We start from the raw sequence: 23,521 nt of genomic DNA, 5'->3' as shown, positions 1-23,521 counted from the left end.
AATTATATACTCCAGCTGCAACAAGTGCCAAAATGATCTGAGAAATTTTCAGACATAAATTAATTCTAATGGAATAACTTTTCTTTCTTATACTTAAGACAATAATACTTTTCCTCAATTTTTTTATTCTTTTATTTTTTTTAAGTCTATTTTTGAGAGAGAGAGACAGAGTGTGAGTGAGGGAGGGGCAGAGAGAGAGGGAGACACAGAATCTGAAGCAGGCTCCAGGCTCTGCGCTGTCAGCACAGAGCCCGATGCGGGACTCGAACCCACAAACTGTTCATGACCTGAGATCAGGTCATGACCTGAGCTGAAGTCAGATACTTAACTGACTGAGCCACCCAGGCACCCCAATTTCCTTAACTTTTTAAAGATGTTCACTTGATTACAACAAGAAATTATATGTTTAATATGTTGGCATAATTCATGAGAACAAATACAGCAGACAGAAGTTCTTGTATTACCTGGAGTCCTTCCTCTACCATAATTCTTCCTTTTATTTCTGGAATTGGTAGAAGCTTTGGCTGTGCAGACATAACTATGTAAATGACACGGCATAGCTTCAGTGGATCTTTTGAATGTTTACCCAAGTGGAATTTAGGCCTGAGGCATCCCTCACCTCTAAGGTACAATCAGATTTGAATGTGGACTCCTGGAAGGAGGATGCCAAGAAGTCCAATAGGGTTTGTCTTATAAATGGTTTTTGAAGCAGCAGGAGAAAAGAGCTGCTGAATTGCCCGAAGGCTCACTAAAGGCTTTAAGCATTTTCATTTTCAGAATATCCTGAAACTAAAGCTATCATCATTGTATTAAAATGATCACACTCTCCTACTTTTCCTCCCCATATTCTTAATCTGCAACAGAGAAGCAGTAATAAGTAATTCTCAGAACCATGGAGTTTATAGGGAAATTTCGTGGGAGTTTATTTTTGAGGATCTAAGCAATGTTTTCCTCAGCATAAAATATACAAAAGTCATTCTGTAGGATAAACTGTTAAGGATTCATATATATTACCTTACTAATGCTGGATTGCTCCATATAACATCATCTAAAATGTATCTATCACGCCTAATTTAAATTCCGCAACCTTCCTCTCTATTATATCATTATCACTGGGTGCAGAGACCTGTGGATAGCAGCTGTTACATATCTTTTTTCCTTCAGACAAACTGGGATGTTAGTATATTTCAAGTCTCAGGTTTTTGTGAACATAGGTATATATACATCTTTTACAAAAGTCTTTAAGTATCCTCTTATACAAGGGAACAATATTTATGTTAGTATTCTAAAAAGAGAACAGTCCTATCTGAGGCTCCTAATGATGTTGTGTAAGCCAGAGAAAAAATATTTTATGACTTGCAAAAGGACATTATGGCTAAATCTCCATATGTATTGCAATTTTGATACCAGAACATAAGAAGTTCTGATATCAGGGTTCAATAGTTTATTCCCTTCCTTATGTAATGAAAAAGGTACCAGACAGGAATGGAGACTAAGGCAATTTTTGTTTTACCCCTACATTCCTACTGTCCTGAATAAGATTTAAAGATGTCTGAACAACTGAGGGCTCCATTACTGAGTATGTTCATATTTTAAAAGTTTGGGCCTTTATGCTTTAGGTACTAACTTACAACATGGAACTAGGGCTTTGGAACCACTGGAAAGTAGAAATGACATTTTATCAAAGAAGTATTTGGTGACAAAATTACATGATAAATTCTAGTTAATTTATTGATTGATATATTTATTTATTCTAGATACTAGAGATGCAGAAAAACACCAGATAAAGCCCTGCACTCATGGAGCTTAGAGTCTAGCAAAACGAAGCATATTAAATACATTACATGCATTGGGGAAATACATTTTTTTTTAATCTCCTAATTCAGAAAACTTCTCACAAAGGTAGAAACGAAAGAAAACAATTTTGCTACTGAATAAATATTAAACCAGAATGTGTTGTGCATCACAGGTAATCTGTTAAAACACTGCACAGACAGAAATCTCACCCTTTATAAAAAGACAAGCAGATACAACCCATTACAACATGCTCTCGTAAACAACAACTGGGTCTCAGGTAAGAGGACTAGATAGCACCATCTGTCACCCACGGTTCATTCTCAGTAATTGGAGTGGTCGAGTTTGCTAATTAGGTTATCCAAAGGAAAAGTAAACTTGTATCTTTATGACAAGAGGTAGTTTTGCAACTTCAAGAGGGCTGCTCGCCCAAGTTAGGCCTCTACCCTTCTTTCTACAGAAACTGGGAGACAGGGTGGCTATCTTCCTTGATTACATACCAGATATTATCCCCAACACCTTTAAACAGATATTCCTGGAGATTAATGCTGGCAAGAGACTATTTTGCTTTTTAACAAATTTATATGCATTTCAAAGAGATAGAAAGAACTTAAAATTACAAATTTTCTGAAGTCATTGCTCTAAGAAATATGAAGGGATAAAGTATTTTCTCTTATTTTCAACAGGGAGAATTAAGCTTCTTACTTTTAATGTGTATTTGCCCTTACAATCTCCTCCCTGGCTTACTATAAAAAAGTAACGTCACAGTTTTCTAATTATCTTCATTGCTATTTTTACCTTTCTCAGGGCAAGCTGCAGACATATAAATATCTAGCAAGTCCACTGAAATTAAAGATCCACTTTCTCTGAAGTTTAAGATAATACAAATCTTTTTTGTTATATATTTTATTCTTTTGGCTATTTTTTTTCCCCTGAAGTAAACAAGTGATTTATAGATTTCTTTTCCCTCATGGAGAAAACTTCAGGGTTAAGAAAAATAGTTCTGCCCCAAGAGAAATTTTATTAATATTATCTATATTGTAACACTGCCTTGGGATTGAAAGAAAGATACTACCTCTTCCGATGTTGAATCTTTTCTGATCTCTTTCCATAAGAGAAAAGTGTTGGGCTAGGGTACTGATACAATGTCCAAAGGTACAAAAAGGAAAAGGAAAAAAAAACTGCCATCTTTTTCTCAATGGAATTTCCAGTTGTCACTTCTACTCAGCAGTTAATTGGTAATACCACCTAAGAAAAAATAAGGCAAGATACAGGGGCGCCTGGTTGGCTCAATCATTTAAGCATCGTATTCTTCACTTAGGCTCAGGTCATGATCTCACAGCTCATGAGCCCAGCATCCTGCTCTGTGCTGACAGTGAGGGGCCTGCTTGGGATTCTCTCGATCCTGCTCTTTCTCTGTCCCTCTCCTGCTCATGTGCATGTGCATGCATTCTCTCTCTTTCTCTCTCTCTCTCTCTCAAAATAAACAAACATTAAGGAAAAACATATTATGGTAAGATACAAACTTCAGTCCATCTGGTAAAATAATTTCCAAGTCTCAGAATTTTAAGAATTGAAGTCTTCTATTATTTATCAAATGATCCATGCTCCACACGTGGTTATGGGGAAGTCAGTTTAGGGGAGGAAAGGGAAATAATTAATCATGAGATAAAGTGTGTGGTAAAAATAGCCATCTTTCTAATCTTAATCATTTAAAAGATTATTAGGCAAATTAATCAAAACCGTTTGCCAGTGTTGACCTCTTCTGGGTACTCTAGAAAGTCTGTGGAACATTCCTGAATTTTCAGTACAACCCATCTGCTACCTCTTAGCTCACTTGTCTTACCACCCACACTCCATACCTTTACTCCCTCTGCTCTAGCCACCCACCCATTCCTGTAATTCAGCAGTTACTCTCCAGACTCAGCCTTTGTACTGCTTTTCTGTCAGGAAGATTCAATACCCACCCCCATGGTCAGATAGCCACTCACAGAGCTAGCTCTTTCCCATTAGCTTCCCCCTCATATGTAATTTTATCACACAGGTTTTATCTGACTACCCTATATAAATAGCACCTTCTTTACTGCTAAAACGTCTCCCATCCCTTTTATTTGTATTTGCTAGTACTCCTATTTCCTCGTATTTCCCCCTAACAGACGACAGCTGATATGTGTGAGGGCACAACGGAAATGCACACGGAGGCACCCACTCTCATGTAACCTCTACTCAACACTCTTCTGCTCACTAGTGCTATACTATCATCTCAACAGATTTGGACTGAAAGTCTGCTTCCCCTTCTTCTCACATTATTACATATTTTCATTTTCCTATGGTATTGTGTGTATAATTATTCCATAGCATTTGCCACCATCAATCTTTTACTATAGTGAGCTATGTGCACAAGTCTCTATTATAAAAATTAAAGGCCATTGAAGGTAAAGACTGTTCCGTCCCTCTTCAAACCCTGAAAGTTCAGTTGCTAACAAACTGCCTGGTACATAACATGAAGCAAATAATTACTTGCCAAACTTAATATCCATTCACATAACATATTTTTAAATCTGTAATTTCCTGTAAGATTGAAATATTTTTAATAAAGCAAATTTTAAAAAACATATTGTAGAGTGAATTAACTTTCCCAGGAGACTACTGGAATTTGAATAGTGGAATTTATTGCCTTATCCCAAAGATGAATTAGGCTTGTAAAACTATTCTTAAAATTATTTGAGAACATGGTAGTATTCAGATTTCTCTTAAGTAACACTGTATGGAGTCTGCTTCTCTGTTTTCTAATGGTAATGGTTCTATTATGCTTCTAAGGAAGGGGCCCTTTTGAAGTAGAGCCAATTTTCTCTACACTGTCCTTTCTTGTTCAAGATTATTCTGTAAGCCTGCAGGATTTGTTACTGATAGTCTGGTTTTCTTTCCTTTTCCTTCTCTTCTTTGGACATTGTAACAGTAACTTGGACCATCACTTTTCAATCCATGGAAAGAAAAGCAGAGATTCAATATCTGAAGAGGCAATACGTTTCAGTTCCAAGGCACTGTTACAACATAGATAACACTGATAAAATTGTTTTGGGGCAGAGCTTTTCTTCTTAACCTCAAAGTCTTCTCTGGGAGGGAGAAAGCTATAAATCTCTTGTTTACTACAGACAAAAATAAACTAAAATAATTAAATAACAAGAGAGTCATCTTACCTCAAACTCCATATGTGGTATTGCTGAAATAATTGAAAAAATAATAAAAACATGAATCATTACTTTCAATTCATTCAAGAAAGACCCACCCCCATGGATCACTTTGTGTAAGTAATATATTCATAAAAATATTTTAAAAACTTAAAACTTCTATATTGTACAATATTTTGATTGTCTATTATTTTATATGGCAAGGTTGAGGGGTATTTTCCTTATGTCAACTGAAGAAGCTAAATTGGATTATGGGCTTTTTATTAAAATCATTCAAGTCTCTTTGGTTCATTTTTTTCTGATATATTCTTATATGATAATTATGTTAAAACCCAAAAAATTGATGAATGGATATGTGGAAATGGCACAACTGGTGCATAAATTTATGTAAATTTGGTGATTTTAGATATTCCAATATTCTGAAAATATGTTGTGCGCTAGAAACAGTTTTAAATCTAGCAAAGGAAATCTGGTTATTACCTGATTATTAGAAATAGGTCTGATTTCTTTCAGTAAAATCTTATGGGATTATATCCACTCCTGCATACAATGGAAAATAGGACAATATAGCAGAACTCCTCTGTGGAAGTGCATTGCTTTTCCCTAGACCTGGTCCTATCCAGTCTCTGAATTAATTGATCTGTAGCCAAACAGCCATTCTCTCTGAGAGTCACAGAATGTTTGTTATCAGGAATTAAAAACTATGTCAAATAAACAGGAAAAGCCATGTAATTGTAAAGAACAATTAAATATAACCATCTGTTTTCAGTCTCTCCTTTGAGGTCGGTTACCCAAATATATGTACCGATGTAGAAGTTGAACAGGATTACAATCACTCTCTGAAACCTCTTAGAGTCTGTCCTTAAACCTAGTGTTTTGTTTTGTTGTTTCTGTTTTTTGTTTTTACTCCAAAGCATAAAACAATTTACCTGCTGATGAAAAGCAATTCCTTCTCCATAAGAGTAAGAGATGCCTGGCAGAGAATCTGTTATTTAGGCTTTATGACAGAGATAGATTTAATGGAATTCAATTTTATTAGATTTTGTTGTTTGGAATTCATTTTTTTTTTTAATTTGACACAGAATTCAGCAAGTTTCACGTGCCCTACCACATTCTAATTGACACATCTCTTGAATTTTATAGGATGTCAGATTGACTACCTGCATTTTCATAAATGGGTTGTCTGAATCCATCTGGGCTGCTAATAATTAAATACCACAGACGAGGTAGCTTATAAAGAACAGTAACTTGGGGTGCCTGGGTGGCTCAGTTGGTTAAGCATCCAACTCTTGATTTCGGCTCATGTCATGATCTCGTGCTTCATGGGATTGAGCCTCGTATCAGGCTCTGCACTGACAGCTTTAAGCCTGCTGACTCTCCTCCATGCGCACACATGCTCCGTTCTCTCTTTCTCTCAAAAAAAAAAAAACAAAAACAAAAAAAACAAAAAAAACCCAGAAACTTACTGCACAGAGTTCTGAAGGATGGAAATCTGAGATCAGGTGCTAGCACGGCTGGGTGAGAGCTCTCTTCTGAGTCTTAGCCTTCTCATTGTATCCTCACATAGCACGAGGAATCACAGATCTCTCTAAAGTCTCTTTTAATAAAGCACTAATCCTTTTCATGAGGTTCCACATTCCTAACTTAGCACCTCCCAAAAGACCCACATCCTAATATGATCACTTTTGAGAGTTAGGATGTTAGCACATAAATTCGGAAGAGACACATTTAGACCACAGCATGGGTATACAGAAAAACCAACAAAATTCATACACATTAAATCAGATGGTGGCAAACGTAAAAAGAGTTCATACTTCGGTCTCACTTTATCACTTAAACTGACAGTGAAATATATTCTGTTGGCAGCAGTTTTAGGGATCTATAATTCTGCCACAGAGAAATCAAGCTTCCTTTACTTCATTGTGAGAATGGAGACACACAAAGCACACACACAAAGACTCACAATGTTATATGGAAGGTACTTTGAAAAAAAAAAGATTCATGCATTGTACTATAAGATAACATCTGTGCTACTGAAATTAGGATGAGATAATGAAATAACATGAACAGACTAATCTGAATTAAATTGTGGGTTGCAAGATGTGTGCAAGTCTCATACTGAGCATGGCCTGTCTTATTACCTTTGCTACAAAGCCTTACTGAAGGATTCCTTTGAACTCCCAGATAGGAGATCAACACCAGAATCATCTCTCCATCTATCCCACTAGAATAAAAGTGCTGGCTATTTTTTCCTCTGATTATGTACTCCAAATATGACATGTAATATGATAATTTGGATAATTTTTTTTAGTGGCACAATGTATTTTTTTTTAATTTATTTAAATCCATACATAGTTAACATACAGTGTAATAATGGCTTCAGGAGTAGAACTTAGTGATTCATCACTTACATATAACACCCAGTGCTTCCCAACAAGTGCCCTCCTTAATGCCCATCACCATTTAGCCCATCCCCCCACCCAACACTGCTCCAGCAACCCTGATTGTTCTCTATATTAAGAGCCTCTTATGGTTTGCCTCCCTCTCTGTTTTTATCTTATTTTTCCTTCCCTTCTCCTGTGTTCATCTATTTTGTTTCTTAAATTCCACATATTAGTGAAATAACATATGTTTCCTTCTCTGACTTATTTTGCTTATTTCTAGTACCATCCACATTTTTGCAAATGGCAAGATTTCATTCTTTTTGATCTCTGAGTAATATTCCATTGCACATATTCTTTATCCATTCCTCAGCTGATGGACATTTGAGCTCTTTCCATAATTTGGCTATTGTTGATAGCACTGCTAAAAACATTAGGGTGCATGTGCCCCTTCAAATCAGCATGTTTATATTTTGGATAAATACCTTGTAGTGCAGTTGCTGGGTCACAGGGTAGTTCTATTTTTAATTTTTTGCAGAACCTCCATACTGTTTTCCACAGTGGCTGCACCAGTCTGCATTCTCACCAGCAGTGCAAAAGGGTTTTCTTTCTCTGTATCCTCACCAACATCTGTTGTTACCTGAGTTAAGATTAGTCACTCTGACCGGTGTGAGGTGGTATCTCATTGTGGTTTTGATTTGTGTTTCCCTGATGATGAGTGATGTTGAACATCTTTTCATGTGTCTGTTAGCCATCTGCATGTCTTCTTTAGAAAAATATCTGTTCTGTCTTTTACCCATTTATTCACTGGATAATTTGTTTTTAGGGTGTTGAGTTTAAGGAGTGCTTTATAGGTTTTAGATACTATTCCTTTATCTGATAGGTCATTTTCAAATATCTTCTTCCATTTCTGTCAGTTGCCTTTTACTTTGTTGATTGTTCCCTTCACTGTCCAGAATCTTTTTATCTTGATGAGGTCCCAATAGTTCATTTTTGCTTTTGTTTCCCTTGCCTCCTGAGACATGTCTAGTAAGAAGTTGCTGTAGCCAAGGTCAAAAAGGTTGCTGCCGGTCTTTTCCTCTAGGATTTTGATGGTTTCCAGCTTACATTTGGGTGCTCCATCCATTTTGAGTTATTTTTGTGTACGGTGTAAGAAAGTGGTCAAGATTCATTCTTCTGCATGTCCAGTTTTCCCAACACCATTTGCTGAAAAGACTGTCTTTTTTCCATTAGATATTCTTTCCTGCCTTGTGGAAGATTAGTTGGCTGTACATTTGGATGCTTTTTAAATGTGTGCTGATGTGCAAGTGCTAGGCTTACAATGCAAAACATCAGGGTTAATAAAGTTAGAATGATTCATCTCTTAAAAAGGGCAATGTCCCCTGTTGTTCAGCTGCATAAAATGGAGATTGGCAGTTTCATTACTTACCTTAGGAATTCTCTTCCTTTAAAAACCAATTAATTTTTGTCATTGTTTAGTCTAAATTGTACTTACTTTTTTCCTAAAAAAGGTGCAGTAAGACCTATTGTAGACGGATAATTACTACAGTACTTTGGCAAGGATTGATCTACTTTTTGTTTTCCTTTTGAAGACACTATGTTTGTTTTCTTTATTCTGGCCTCTGGTTTTACGGTCTATTAAAGACATATTTACAAAGATTTCTATTCACACAATACTCCTCCCAAAGCATCAGCAAATCTCTTAGTGAAGGTCATGTCCTGGTCAAGAATTGGAGGATTTTATAAATATTCTGGAAAAGCTATCCAATCACAGGTTTTGTAAAGAAAATAAATCTGTGGCATATACTACTTAATGTTCAACCAGATGGTGCAGTTAATTATTTACTGAATCAAAAACGAAACATACACATCTTTTACCTCAGAATGTCATCTACTCCACTTGATTCACTTTACCTAATTAATGGAAGGATTCTGTTTACATATTTGTAATACATGTACAAAATGAAAGAATATGGTAGATTCAGGACCTCGTAACTTCCCAGGTAATGGACAAATGTTTTGTATCATAAATTCAAACCCCCATCAACACAATTTTTTTCCTAAAATTAAGGCAATCATTAAGTAATCACAGGAAAACAAGTAGCAAAAAGAATTTAGCTAAGTAATATATAGTATTACTACATATTACTCCTTAAAATTTGTAAGGGAATGCATGATAAAATAAATCTAACCTATTTTGCAAGCCATACGTCACTGTAATCCAACTGTTCTTCAATCATAAAAAATAAAATTAAGGAAAGAACTCCATGAATTTCTAATATTAACCAATAATACATGTTTTGAAATATTTTTATTAATTCATAACTGTCTCTGTTTCAGAACTGGAGTGTATACACACTTTTAGGGTAGTTTAAGTCACATTTTAAAAGCAATATTAAAACCTTTTCAACATTTTGAAAAGATTCACATATTTGTTTTAAATTAGTTGATTCTTTGTGAGACTGCATATGCTATGTAATGCATATACACAAATATCTATCTACACAGTATATAATTTTATCATATATCTAAAACATGCTTAACTAGATTGACTTTTGTAATATAAATACATGTTTTTAAACTATTTGAGATCACTGCCTGTGGAATATACATTTTTGAACCCCACTATGCCTAACACAAGGTAGGCACTACGTATTTGTTCAAAGAAAATTTATTATAGTGAAATCAACTGAAATGTTGATTTTGCATACAATATATCTTTCAAAGAGTAATGTGAATAAATATTTAAATACAATGCATATTTTAGTTTATCACTGAAGAATATAAATTACTATTCTTAAAATATCTTAAATGTCTCCTTACTTATGACTAGAAAATAAAATCACAAGCAATACAATACAGTGGCCTCACTGAAACTATAAGAGTTGTGTTTGCTCTCTAATAATGAGAATATATGGAGTCAAAAAAAATAAATTGAATTGAAACTTTACTAAAATAAACACAGTACTACATAAAGAAAAATCAGGTATCTACATGAGTAAATATATTGTATATGCTACATAAAATTTACTAGAAGTATTAGAAAACTGAAAGACTGAGTAAAACTAGAGAAAAAATTTGAATGTATGGATTTTTCATGGAATGTGTCAAACTGGAGAGTTTATGAGACTGTAGTTGTCAAACTGGAGAGTTTATCAGAATGTAGGTATAATTAATCAGGTAAAAAATTAATGCTTTAAATTCAAAAAATTCTAAAATTCTTTTTAAAAGCTGCAACAGTTTATAATTTTATATAAAAATCTGTAGCAGAGTTTAGTACATTTTATAATTAAAATGATAGAATTTAAATAATCAAAGCTGTTTGAATTTGGTCTTCAGCAATAATTTTTTCATCACCTGATTTTTTGGAGATTTTAAAAAGGAGACCTTCAATAAAAAATAATCATATATAGAATTCCATTTTACTCCTTCCTATCTACCTCAGAAAGATATCACATACTGTTAACTAGTCCATTTTATAGAGTCTTTACAATATATTTTGTAATAGGGTTAGTATTTCCTTTGAATTAGACTCAATGTGTACAGAGACACCTTATCTGTTCCCTAGAATATAGGCATCAGAGGTCCTCCATCCATTAGATGTCCAAAAGTCCTTGAATTTAGGATTTATTTGGGAGTTACTGGGCAGTAGAACAACAGGTTGGCCTTCCCTGGAAGGTCACTGTTGACCTTCAGTGCAGGATAAGCCTTCAAGTCTATGCAAAATAGTCCTTCCCCTAAATACTAACTTCAGTGTTTCCGGGGCCACAAATACCACAATGCAAAACAAGTGGCCTCAGGCTGTCAGATTTGATCTATAGCATTTGAATTCCTAACTCCAACTAACTTTTTTTTTTCTTCTCATAATTTCTCTTCTCTGAGTTATGACCTTTTCCTCTATTCCTTTAATTAATAAAAGAAAGCTCATTTTGTTTGCTTTACATAAAATAGGAATATTTGACCCATCAAGAAAGTGTCATTCATATTATGGTTTATCTTCCTTTGCTAACATTAATGAAGCCCTTGAAATTAAAAAAAACCACAAAGCCTTGTATGTTCTGGGATCCAAGGAGCAAAATATTTGCTCTTTCATGACGAGTCAACTTTCCTCTCCCAAAAGAATGGAACAGGGAGTTTCTGGTCACATGCGTAAAAACAAAATCAATTAAACATACAAAACTTGAGTTGTGAGCAAATCACCACACCAGTTGATTTTTTTTTCTGTCAAGATACACAGTTATAACTGTGTATTTAGATTTATCAGTCAACCCAAAGTAAGGGCAGCTGTAAAACAAGGGGTAAAGTATTCATGGGAATTGATAAAAGTTGAGGACCAAGCCTGGGTTACTACATCAACCAATACATACTAATCATTCAATAAATTATCTGGATTTTTATTTAGTAAAAATGCACATGGAAAAGCTGGTTGTAATGCAAACATATTATAGGTTAAAATGAATACAGAAGAAAGACATTGGATCAGCTTGAATTAAAGTAATTTGCTGTGATGAAGCAAAAGAAACTAGATTTTCTAAAGGAAAGTGCCATGGGGCAAAAAACATTCCAATAATTGAAAAGGGAAGATAGTACGTTCAGTTTAATCACTATTGAAAGTAAAGGAGGTTATGAATTGGGCTTTTAACTCACACAGAATGTAATTTTAGTACCTAACGCATCTTGAAAGACAAAGGAAAATGATCTATGAGGAAGTCTAAGAACAAATATGAGAGTTATTTAAGTAGTGTCTAGTGAAAACAAGGCAAACTGTGATATGTGAACCTGTAAACTAGATTTTGGTAATAGAGAAACTGCCATAACATTCATCATGGGACTTAGAATACAACCAAAGGGGAAACCCTTTGATTAAAGGTAATTCTTTCTCTATCTCTCAGTCTCATCTAGTTTCCAACTGTTTGTAAATCTCATGTGAACACAAAACTCTGTTCTCTGTCTTTTCATTCTTCTTTGCTCTTGCTTTGCTTTTAAAAATGTTTTAGTTCAGCTTCACAACAACAACAACAACAACAACAACAACAATACTTAATTCCACAAAAGCTTTGGGGTTTTTGTAATATAAGAAATGCCATTAAAGTAAATAAGTAGTTGGCTCTTACCTAAGACAATTCAAACTCAACAAATTAGATAAATTAATCAAAAATAAAGAAATCAACTTTTGGATTCTGCCCAGGATGTCGATAACTGGAAAAAAACATTCCTCCTAGACCTACGATAACACCAAATCTTGGACGAAATGCAAGTTTATGAATCCTATTTCACTCTCAGAGAGCTGAGGGCACAGGGCAACCAACTACCTACAAACCTAATGAGACAGACTCCGGCAGGGAAAGATGGGACATAAGCACTTGCTAACCTGAGACAAACTAAATTAGCTACAAAAGTTCATGAATTACCAGATGCTGAATGAGGACTGGCAAGGGTGTGGAGGAGCCCCTGGGGGGTCTCAGAAATAGGGAGATTTTACATCCTTTTGTAGGCTATTATCCACTATCCACACTATACAACCATAAAGAAGAAAGTGAGGAAGAAGGAGGGGAAGGAGAAAGGGAAGGAAAGGGGGAAGAAGAAAAGAAGACGACAAAGATGAAGACCAAGACACTGGTTGAGAGCCCTGAGAAAGTCTCCTTCATGATGCGTGACTGGGGGAGAAGAGTCTGTGTAGGAGGAATAGGAAAGTCCACCTGAAACTTCCTTATCTCCATTACAGAATTAAAGCCTTATTCTGTGAAAAGAAGGGGAACGAACACTGCCACTCTTAGGGCACTGGAGAAAACCCCACCGCAGATGGGGTAACCGAAAAGAAAAATCCCTTCAGGAGAGGCGGAAATATATTTTGGGTGCAGAACCAGAGGTGAAAGGGTGCAGGGTCAGCAAAAAGGTTACACCTCTGGGACACAGAGAGACAGTGGCTAAGGCTGAGGCTACACAGGCACAACGGAGAATACTCCTCTGCTCGGCCACCACCAGGCTAACAAGTGTCCTGTGACACCTTAATGGGAAAAATGCCGGGAGAGTGGGAAGAGTGTAGAGACAGACCCTAACTGAGGCAAAGCACAAAGGGAAGGCCTACACTGAGACGAGAGCAGACACGATACAAACCTCCTATCACACCATCCAGACCACAAAAACAAGGTATTATAAAGGAATTTGAAATGTGTGGTGCACTTAGGGCAATCACAGCAAACTAAAAACCTAAGTCCAACTCAACTTCTGAGAACATTAATGTAAATCCCACACTAAAGGTCTAGCAGAAGAAAAGGTAGGCCCATTTCCAGGCATAAACTCTACTCCATTCTCCATTGTTTTATATAACACGTATGGCTTTCAACAAAAGAAAGTATGAGGTATCTAAGAAGCAAGAAAGAAACAACACACTGCCAAGAAACAAAAAATTAACAGAGCCAGAATGAGATATGATAGGAAGGTTGGATCTATCTCACAGGGAACTGAAAGTAACTATGATTAGTATGCAAAAGACTCTAAAGGAAAAGGCAGAAAACATGCAGCATCAGATGAGTAATTTTAGCAGAAATATAAAAACTATCAAATAGAATCAAATGCTAGGAATAAAAAGCAAAATGAAGAAGGCCTTTGAAAGGCTTGCCAGCAAGTTTAAATACACCTGTGAGTAGAATCAGCAAATTTCACATAGGTTAATGCAAATTACCCAGACTGAAACATAAAGAGACAAAAAAGCAAATAAAACAGAACAGAGCATCCAAGAGCTGTGGTACAATATCCAATGGTCTACTATAAGTGTAATTGAAATCCCAGAGGAAGAGTTAAAGAATGTGGTGGAAGAAATATTTTAAGAAACAGCGACTCAGTATTTTTTATATTAACAACAGACAGCAAACACATATCCAAAAAAAGCTCAGAGAACCCAAAGAAGAATGAATACCAACAAAATAACATTTGGGACTTGCAGTTTCAGCTTTAACATCTGGAGAGCTTAGAAGTTGCCACTCCTATCCTTAGAGCAAGAAAATGCTCAGAGAACTAAAAATCAATACACCAGAGAACTAAGGTTGTGGGGCAAACTGGCACCCTGTTTCCTGGAAAGACAGGCAAATCGAGAGTCACAGTTGAGATTTAGTTACCTGAAAAAGAAGCCGCTGCAGCCACAAACTGGTAAAGATATTTCAAAGGTAACTGATACACTGTGGGTGGCTCAGTGTGTGCTAGTATGAAAGTAAGAAACTTCTGGGGGCCACAGTCTTAAGGGTAAACTTGTATAAAATTGTCATGGGTTTTACCTCCTCCCGGACTCCTGTTGGGTTTTCAGGGGTGGCGGGAAGGGGAGTGGAGATTTTAGCAAAGCCTTATCCAAGGTGGACATTTACTGCACTCCAGTGCCCTCTAGCATTCTTGTCTCACCTAAGGTTGTATGAGGAGGAAGCTACACCACTGGGAAATATGGGTGAAGGCCAAGGCCCCAAGTCTTCTGCTCACTAAAAGACTGAAATTTAATAATATATTACAGAATGTTTCCCTTCCCCCACACCTTTTTAGGGAGGCCCAAACTTAAGAGAGGAGACAAAAACAGACACTAGATGAATTTGAGGCCCCTGGTATCAAACAGTAAACACAGCCAACTTCTAGTCAGATAAACATTACCCCATAACCCATATCTGGCTTTCAATTAAAAGTTATAAGCCATGCCAAAAGGCAAGTAAAAATACAGTCTAAAGATACAAAGAAAGCATTAACATTAGACTCAGATACAACACAGATGTTGGGAATTCAAAGTAAATGGGGTTACTATGTTGTGGGCTACATTGGTTAAAGAATTAAACATCATATAAGAATAAATGAGTAGGTAAACAGACAGCTAGAAACTCTAAGAAAGAATTAAGATGTTAGACATAAAACACCCTGTGACAGAAATGAAGAGAGCCTTGATGAGTTCATCAGCAGACTGGACATGGCTAAGTAAAAAATCTATGAACTTGAAACTTCTCAAACTGAAATGCAAAAAACAAAACAAAACAAAACAAAACAAAACACACCCCACCACACACATGCACATCAGAACAGACTATCCATGAAATATGGGACAATTTCAAACATTCTAACATAAGTGAGACTGAAATACTAGAAAAAGAGTAAGAGAATAGAAGAAATACATAAAATAACACTGGCCAAGACCTTCTGAAAACACTGACAGAGATACCAAACCACAGATTTAGAAACTCCAGAGAATCCCAAGCAGGATAAGGATAACAAAACAAAACAAAACCCTAACACGCAGGCATATAATATTCAAACAGTATCAAAGACAAACAGAACATCATAAAAGAAGCCAGAAGAAGCAGCAAAAAAATCTTATTTAATCTTACCTATAGAGGAATAAAGGATAAGATTTACAACAGACACCTCATCAGAATCCATACAAGCAAGAAGAAAATAAAGTAAAATATTTGAAATGTTGGAAAAAAATAACCAGTAACTTAGACTTCCATGTCTAGTGAATTATCCTTTAAAAGTGAAGGTGAGGGGCGCCCAGGTGGCTCAGTCGGTTAAGCGTCTGACTTCAGCTCAGGTCATAATCTCACAGTTCAGAGGTTTGAACCCTGCGTTGGGCTCTGTGCTGACAGCTCAGAGCCTGGAGCCTGCTTCAGATTTGGTGTCTCTGTCTCTCTCTGCCCTTCCTCCACTCATGCTCTGTCTCTCTCTCTCTCTCAAAAATAAATATTAAAAAAAAATTAAAAAAAAAAAAAATGAAGGTGATATAACAACTTTCTCAGATAAATAAAAACAGAGCAATTTCATGACCAGCAGATCTGACCTGCAAGAAATAATAAAAGATGTCCTTCAGGCAGAAGAAAAATAATAGAGAAATTCAGATCTCCAAGTCTATCCAAGAGGAGGCTAAGGAAACTAGTAAATATAATGTCTGCTGGATGGGATCCTCCAAAGGGATATTACGTACAAAGTAAGGAAATCTGAATAAAGTATGGACCCTAGTTAAAAATGATGTATTAATATTTGTTTATTAATTGCAACTTATGTACCACCCTAATTTAAATTATTGATAACAGGGAAAAATGGGAGTGGGACATATGGAAACTATATTATCCCTACAATTTTTCTGTAAACCTGAACATTTCTAAAATAGAAAAGGTTTCTTTTTTTTTTTTAAGTTCATTCATTTTGAGAGGCTCAGAGCCTGACGTGGGACTTGGTCCCATGAAACATGAGATCATATCCTGACTTGAAATCAAGAGTCAGACACTTAACTGACTGACTCCAGGGGCCCTTAAAAAAGTTTCCTTTAAACCAACAAACATTAACACCTAGGTGTATCATATGCAAACTGTGGAAAACAAAATATAAAGAGAAAATCTTGAAAGCAGGTGAAAATGACACATTACATGGGCAGGAACACAGATAGGAACTACAGATTTTTCATCAGAAACCATGTGAGTCTGAAGCCACAGGGCAATGACTTACAATGCTAAAATACTAAAATAAACACACATGCACATGTACACTCACTCACTCGTGCACATACGCACACACAACTATCAATTCAAAATTCTCTAATTAGCAAGATAGTTTTCAGGTCTGGCTAAAATGGATTACTCATTCCAGTTCTAAAGCTTCCACTGATCACAACTAATATCCCTGGAAAAAAATAAAGATCTATCTGTTCAGACTCTAAAATACATACAACGGCAGGTGGATTGGAAGGGAAATCTAAACCCAGATAATAGGTGATATGATAACACTAGCTTGTTGTTGCTGTTTCATTCACTCAGGTTTAGACCCTATGATGGCTGCTATTCCAAAACAGCAGCAAGCACAGACAAAAAGTCTTCAAGAGAAATCCTATTTCTTTCTTGACAGAGGTCCAGGAAGGGAGGCTGTGGGAGTAATTCTGTTTTGTTTGTTTTTTTACCCTCCTTGCCGCTGGCAAGTAATGGCAAAGGCCAAAAAGGTGCCTAAAATTTTAGATAAAATATTTCTGTTTGGGCAGAGGAACTAGAAAATGGATGTCCCTATGATCTGAAATTTGTGTGGGAAATTTCTGTTATCCTTCTCTCTTTGCTTGGCCCCCAAAGCATACCCATTTAAAGGAATGTGTGACAACACAAGGAGGTTAAAACACCATACTTTTAGCCAGAGAGCCATAAAAAGCAGTCTAGGAACCACAGGATGTGAGGAATCCTAAGGAGAGAAGGGAGATGGAAAAAGAGAGCTCCTAAATTTGTGTATGAAGTCACGTGCTCACCCCTGAGTGTACATGTATGGAACTGAGTTACTTATTGTGGTGTCACCCTACACAGGTTGACTGCCTGCTAATGCAAAGGGAAACAAAGAAACAAATCTCAAGTCTAGACTTGCTTGCTACAACCAAGAGCCACTTGTGGTGGAGAGCAAGGTAACCTGAAGTCTAGTTGGCCTATCCCACTGCTCCTTCTCCACTCATGCCTGTTCTGTCCCTGGGGATTAGCAGTGAAGGGATGTTTGCTCACAGACTGCTTGAGCAATTGTGGTATGTTTAAATTTTATTTCTTATTATTCTTCGCTGTAGATGTGTCTGCTGGTGTCCTTAAATACTCTGGTTTCAAGTTGTAACAGTTAATTAGCTGCCAGTCTTAATGTGTGGCATATTAGGTTTCAAATTCAAAGCTGAACCATTCTGTTAACCTTTCTGAAAGTGGAAGAGTCTCCATGTGCTCCAAACACTAATCTGTTAGAAACCAGTGCAGCTATGATCTCAGCCAGATTCCTTGTCCAGGAAGGGAGAAAGGAAGGAAAGGGGAAGAAGAGAGTAAGAGAGAGAGACAGAGACAGAGACAGAGACAGAGGAAGGGAGAGAGGGAAGAAAGAGGAAGGAAATGCCAGCCATCTTCGTTGCTTTCTTCCTTCCTGTCTGCCTGTCCATCTGCTGCCTGCCTTCCTCCAGGAGGTACTTAGTAGGCACACACAATGTAAATTACTTAAAATAATCTTGTAATAATAATATTTGAATAATGTTATTAGTGATATGTCTCTAAAGTATCACTCTTACTGAAACATCATCAATAATACTCAATATCTGAATGCTATTATTGCAATAATGGTCCTTATGTTCTGAAATGTATATCAAATGTGTGCTTATGATGCCAGTTGAGTATTCCAAGATGTAACTGAGCCCATAAGAAAATGCCTTCCATTTATTTCTCTATAATACTAATAAACTTGTTGCTCCAGAAGAACAATTTCATAAAACTCTCCAAATTCAACCATGAAGTCAGACATCCATGAGAAGATGGAGATGCATATAATAGTTATTTCATTAGATTCTTATTAGACCTGGGTTTCAGCAGTATAAAGATTACTGGGAAGTAAACAACAAAAGTTTGGTAACCATTCACTACAGTTGATATATGTATAATTTCAGAAATGTTGGAAGAGGAACTAGAAGATTCTGTCCACAAAACAGACCAAAGTCTTCTAATCTGGTATTGCCTCAATCTGTAGTTAAGAAAGCAACAATTCAGTCCATTGAACCAAAAAACCCTTACCCATGTTCTAGAATCAGGTTGCTAGCACACTCCACCTCTATAAATTGGACATCTATGGACAAAATCTTTCATTATCTATATTTCCATCAAAACACCAAGGAAACTATTTTGCAATGTATGACTTTTGAGAAATATTATAAGGGTGTCCAATTAGGAGCTTGGATTTACAGTCCCTATACCAATTTTGGAAAATACATACATACAGATATATTAGATTAAACGCTGATGCACAGAATTCAATAAGTGGTGTTATCTGCTATACTGAGGGGAGGGTATTAAGAAACACAGAATGTTTGGGAAACAGTGAGAAGACTAGAGAACAGTTATTTGAGGTATCTGGACTTCCCATTTTACTATCTCTCACGTACTTCATTCACATTCAATATATATTAAGTTGAATACAGTACCTATAACATCTGACCTTCCTTCCTTTCAAAACACACACACACACACAAATGTAAAATACATTGTGTTTTTTGTCTTGTTTTGTTTTCTTTTTGTTTTTTTTTAAGTTTTTTTTAACATTTATTTATTTTTGAGACAGAGAGAGACAGAGCATGAACAGGGGAGGGGCAGAGAGAGAGGGAGACACAGAATCGGAAACAGGCTCCAGGCTCTAAGCAGTCAGCACAGAGCCCGACGCGGGGCTCGAACTCACAGACTGTGAGATCATGACCTGAGCCGAAGTCGGACGCTCAACCGACCGAGCCACCCAGGCACCCCTGTTTTTTAATCATGGAACAAAAACCCCGTTGCCCAGGTCAGAAGCCTGGAGACTCTCTTAAAGTCTTCTTGTCCCTCTGTTAATGTCCAATTTTCATCGAGATACATTAGCTCTTCCTTCTCAATAAACATCTCTCTCCTTTTACTATTTCAGATTCTCATTATGTCTTGCTCTAGGTTATTATTACAATATTGCAACTGATCCCCCCTCCCTCACCCTCTACTTCTCTCTCTCTCTCTCTCCATTGTAGTCCCATCTATCAATGTATCACACTTCTGCCAGAATAATCTTTTAAAAAATATCAAATGGATGGTTGCATTCATTTTAATAATTCTTTACTGCTCTTGGGATAAAATGCAAAGTCCTTATCATGGCATACAAAACATGCTCAAAATGTGCCCTTTTTTCTTTCAACATCAAATGTGCCTCACATTTCATACATGCTAAATTTATTAAAGTGTCCTGAATTCATCATACTCTTGAACATCTCCATAACTTTACTCTACCTGGAATCATCTTAGTCCCTTTTCACTTGGTTGGCTTCTTGAATAGAGGGAAAAAGAAGTTCCATGATATCAACTCTTGACTGGAATAAATATTCCTGCACTATCTTGTAAAATTTTTTAATCAAACTTGTTATAAATGTCTTTTTAATTCCCAATGCCCCTATTACATATAGAATACAAAGACTAGTAAGTTACAATTCCTAATATCAAAGACTGTATTCACTTGAGGAAAATGTTAAAATATCTATAGAGTGTACATATAAGGATATATGGTACTTTTATTGCTAGTGCTTTTTGTACCAGTTTTTATAAAACCTTAATGCTAACTCTCTTAAAACAACCTTTCCCTCAACAAGTCTGTGTCAATATCCTCTCAAGTAACCACCAAAACTTAATCTCATATCCCTTTAATGCGTGCTCAACACTGCTGGCAGACTGATGTTTCTAAAATATAGATTGTGTTCTGTAACTTCCCAGCTTAAAAGCTTTCAGTGGCACCACGTCGTCTATGGGATAAAATCCAAACTTGGTGACATTATCTTCATGGCCTATTAAAATCTGAATCTAAATTACCTTACATGTGTTATCTCCTAAAAAAACTTCTGTGGTGCTAACAACAAACATATCACTGTTTGAATCCACCATGGCTTCTAACACCTCTTGTCTTTTCATATTATTCATTTTTCTGGAATACCACTTTCAGTTGAAGAATCAATACTAACAGAACTATATTTTCCTCTCAAATTTTCTTTTATACCTCCCCTGATATCATTACTCAATACTGTAAAACCACAAATACCTACAAAATATTTGTGCAATAACACTGTTATGTTGTATTTTCATTTTAGATTATGTATCTCTTTATTGGTACTGGAGATTCCTCAAATGCACAGACTGTTTATTCATTTTTGTGCTTCCAAGGCCTTAACACAGAATAGTTTACAAGGGGTTAATACATGTTTGTGAAATGAATGAATGAATGAAATTGATGAATGTATAATAGTTTAAATAATAAAAATATCCATGTATTTGCGATCAGAATACAGATACTTTGGTTTAAGGAAATGTTACACAGCATGCCATGGTGCAAATCTGATATTATATAAGCCCTGGTATGGTGGTAGTCCTAGAAAAGACCAGTAGGTAGTTAATAACGTAAGACCTAGATTCTCATGCTCTTTGACTACACTGATGATCTCTCCAGGTGCCTCTTCTGTAAAGGTCTTATGGTTTCTTCACTGCAATTCAATCTTCTCTTTCCAGACCCCTGACCAACCAGCCCAGCCATCTGTGGCAAACTGAACATGCAACATGCAGCAGTGGCAGTACCTAGACCTGACACAGAGAAAGGGAAACGCTGCTGTTGGACCATCCTCTTCATGGGCCCAGCGCTCAAGCAGTGGGGGATGGAGGGAGTAATAACAAATTCTGGCCAATATCCTTAAGAAAAGTCCTCTTATTTCTCCTGTTGTTAAGGGCTTCCTCTTGGTTCAGTGTGCTTAGGTAGTTAACTATCCAAATGAGCCTGGGGCTCAGGCATGGGGGTGGGGGAGCGATGGTAAGGATAAATTCTGGCTACTATCCTTAAGAAAAGCCCTCTTGGAGCACCTGGGTGGCTCAGTCAGTTGAGTATCTGACTCTTGACTTTGGCTCGGGTCACGTTCCCAGGGTTGTGGGATTGAGCCCCACATTGGGCTCCATGCTGAGCACGAAGCCTGCTTAAGATTCTCTCTCTCTCTTCCTTTGCCCCTCTCCCCCACTCAGGTGCTCCCTGTCCTAAAACAAAACAAAACAAAACAAAAAAAAAAAAAAAAACGAAAATAAAAGTCCTCTTATAATCTCTTGTTGTTAAGGCCTTCCTCTAGGTTTGATTGCTTAGGTAGTTAATAACGTAAGACCCAGATTCTCATGCTTTTCACCTACACCGATGATCTCTCTAGGTGCCTCTTCTGTAAAGGTCTAATTATTTCTCCTTTGCATCCCAGTCTTGCTCTTTCCAGACCCCTGACCAACCAGCCCAGGCATTTGTGACTGCTCAAGTGTCTGTGTTTATAAAAGCAGACCACATTTACCTACATGTTGTTCACAGCTATCCACACTGGAGAAATTTCTTCTAACCAACGTCTTTAGGGCCATCTTTGAGTTAGGATACAGTAAAGCAGACGTTCAGTTTGATTTGCAACAACACATGAGGTTAGTTTCCTCAACTTAGGGAAACTTCCATGAAGCCATATGTAAGGGCTAAGGGGGAAGCAATTCTTCCAGGGAGTAAGTAAAACTATACTTCTTCATGTAAAGTACTGTTTCTTCTGGACATTTGGGCTGAGGCCCAAATCTAAATGCACCACTTCAAATATACACTAAATTATATTTCAAATGCTTGACCACACTGCAGAGACATGCTGTGGTTGCACAGTCAACACATGTTCTTCATGGAGGCATTCAATTTCTACTGGGCTCTGTAGCAAATAAAGATCTGGTTTTCAAAGAACATGTTGCTACAGATCTACCGATCTGCTACACATGACCTGACCCTGCGATACATGCAACAAGTTTAGCTAACCTGGATACTTCCGACACCACTGAATTTAAGACTCACATGGCCCCAGCAAGTAAATCAGATGGCACTGCAATACAACAGTTCCAAGTGTGAAAGACCCACTTAGTCCTGTGACTCTACCTTAGTGGTAGATGTATGAGGGATAATAACTTGCCCTTTATTTCAGAAAGCAAATCCTCATTGAAGTGGTAGGTCTGTATAACTTTCCAGGAGTTAACTTACCATTTCTAGGATGCATAAAACTTACGAGGGTATCTAGAATACTTGTTGAACACTAACTACAAAGCATAATAAAATCAATACGGCAAACTATTGTGATGCCCCAAATTATAAAAGATGCCCAAGGCATCAAAAAAAGTATAATGTCCTAGGAGCAAGAGAGTTACAGTAGCCCTGATACAAAACTGTGAATGAATAGTGATTCTCTTCCCTTAATAAAAGGTGTTACTTTGATACTCTTTATTGATAGACACTGAAAAGAATGCATCTTGCACAATAGTGGCATCCAAATACTAGAATTTACGTTTTTCTTTTCTAGAAACACATCCAGCAAAACTGTTTCAAATGTGGTATCACTATTTAGGTTTATAATAATCCACTATTAACCACCATAGTTTACCTGTGTTTTGAAAGGGCCATACATGGGGCACCTGGGTGGCTCAGTCGGTTGAGTGTCCGACTTCGGCTCAGGTCACGATCTCGCGGTTCGTGAGTTCGAGCCCCGGGTCGGGCTCTGGGCTGATGGCTCAGAGCCTGGAGCCTGCTCCCAATTCTGTGTCTCCCTCTCTCTCTGCCCCTCCCCCGTTCATGCTCTGTCTCTCTCTGTCCCAAAAA

General features: G+C 36.8%; 1 long non-coding RNA gene across 5 annotated transcripts in view; it reads right to left on the bottom strand.

Moving 5' to 3' along the window:
• Positions 1–23,521, bottom strand: part of LOC132679466 (uncharacterized) — a 404,100-nt gene that overhangs the window by 361,123 nt on the left and 19,456 nt on the right. Inside the window, exon 4 of one of the 5 annotated variants that reach the window (XR_013552868.2) lies at positions 4,995–5,017. The exons of the other annotated variants lie outside the window; for them this stretch is intronic. This is a non-coding gene — a long non-coding RNA (uncharacterized LOC132679466). The remainder of the gene's footprint in view (positions 1–4,994; positions 5,018–23,521) is intronic. 5 annotated transcript variants of the gene reach the window in all.

The sequence above is a fragment of the Panthera onca genome, chromosome A2, assembly GCF_046562875.1.
Source record: "Panthera onca isolate mPanOnc1 chromosome A2, mPanOnc1 haplotype 2, whole genome shotgun sequence".
Classification (NCBI taxonomy): Eukaryota; Metazoa; Chordata; class Mammalia; order Carnivora; family Felidae; genus Panthera; species Panthera onca.
This window is presented reverse-complemented; position numbering and strand designations above follow the sequence as displayed.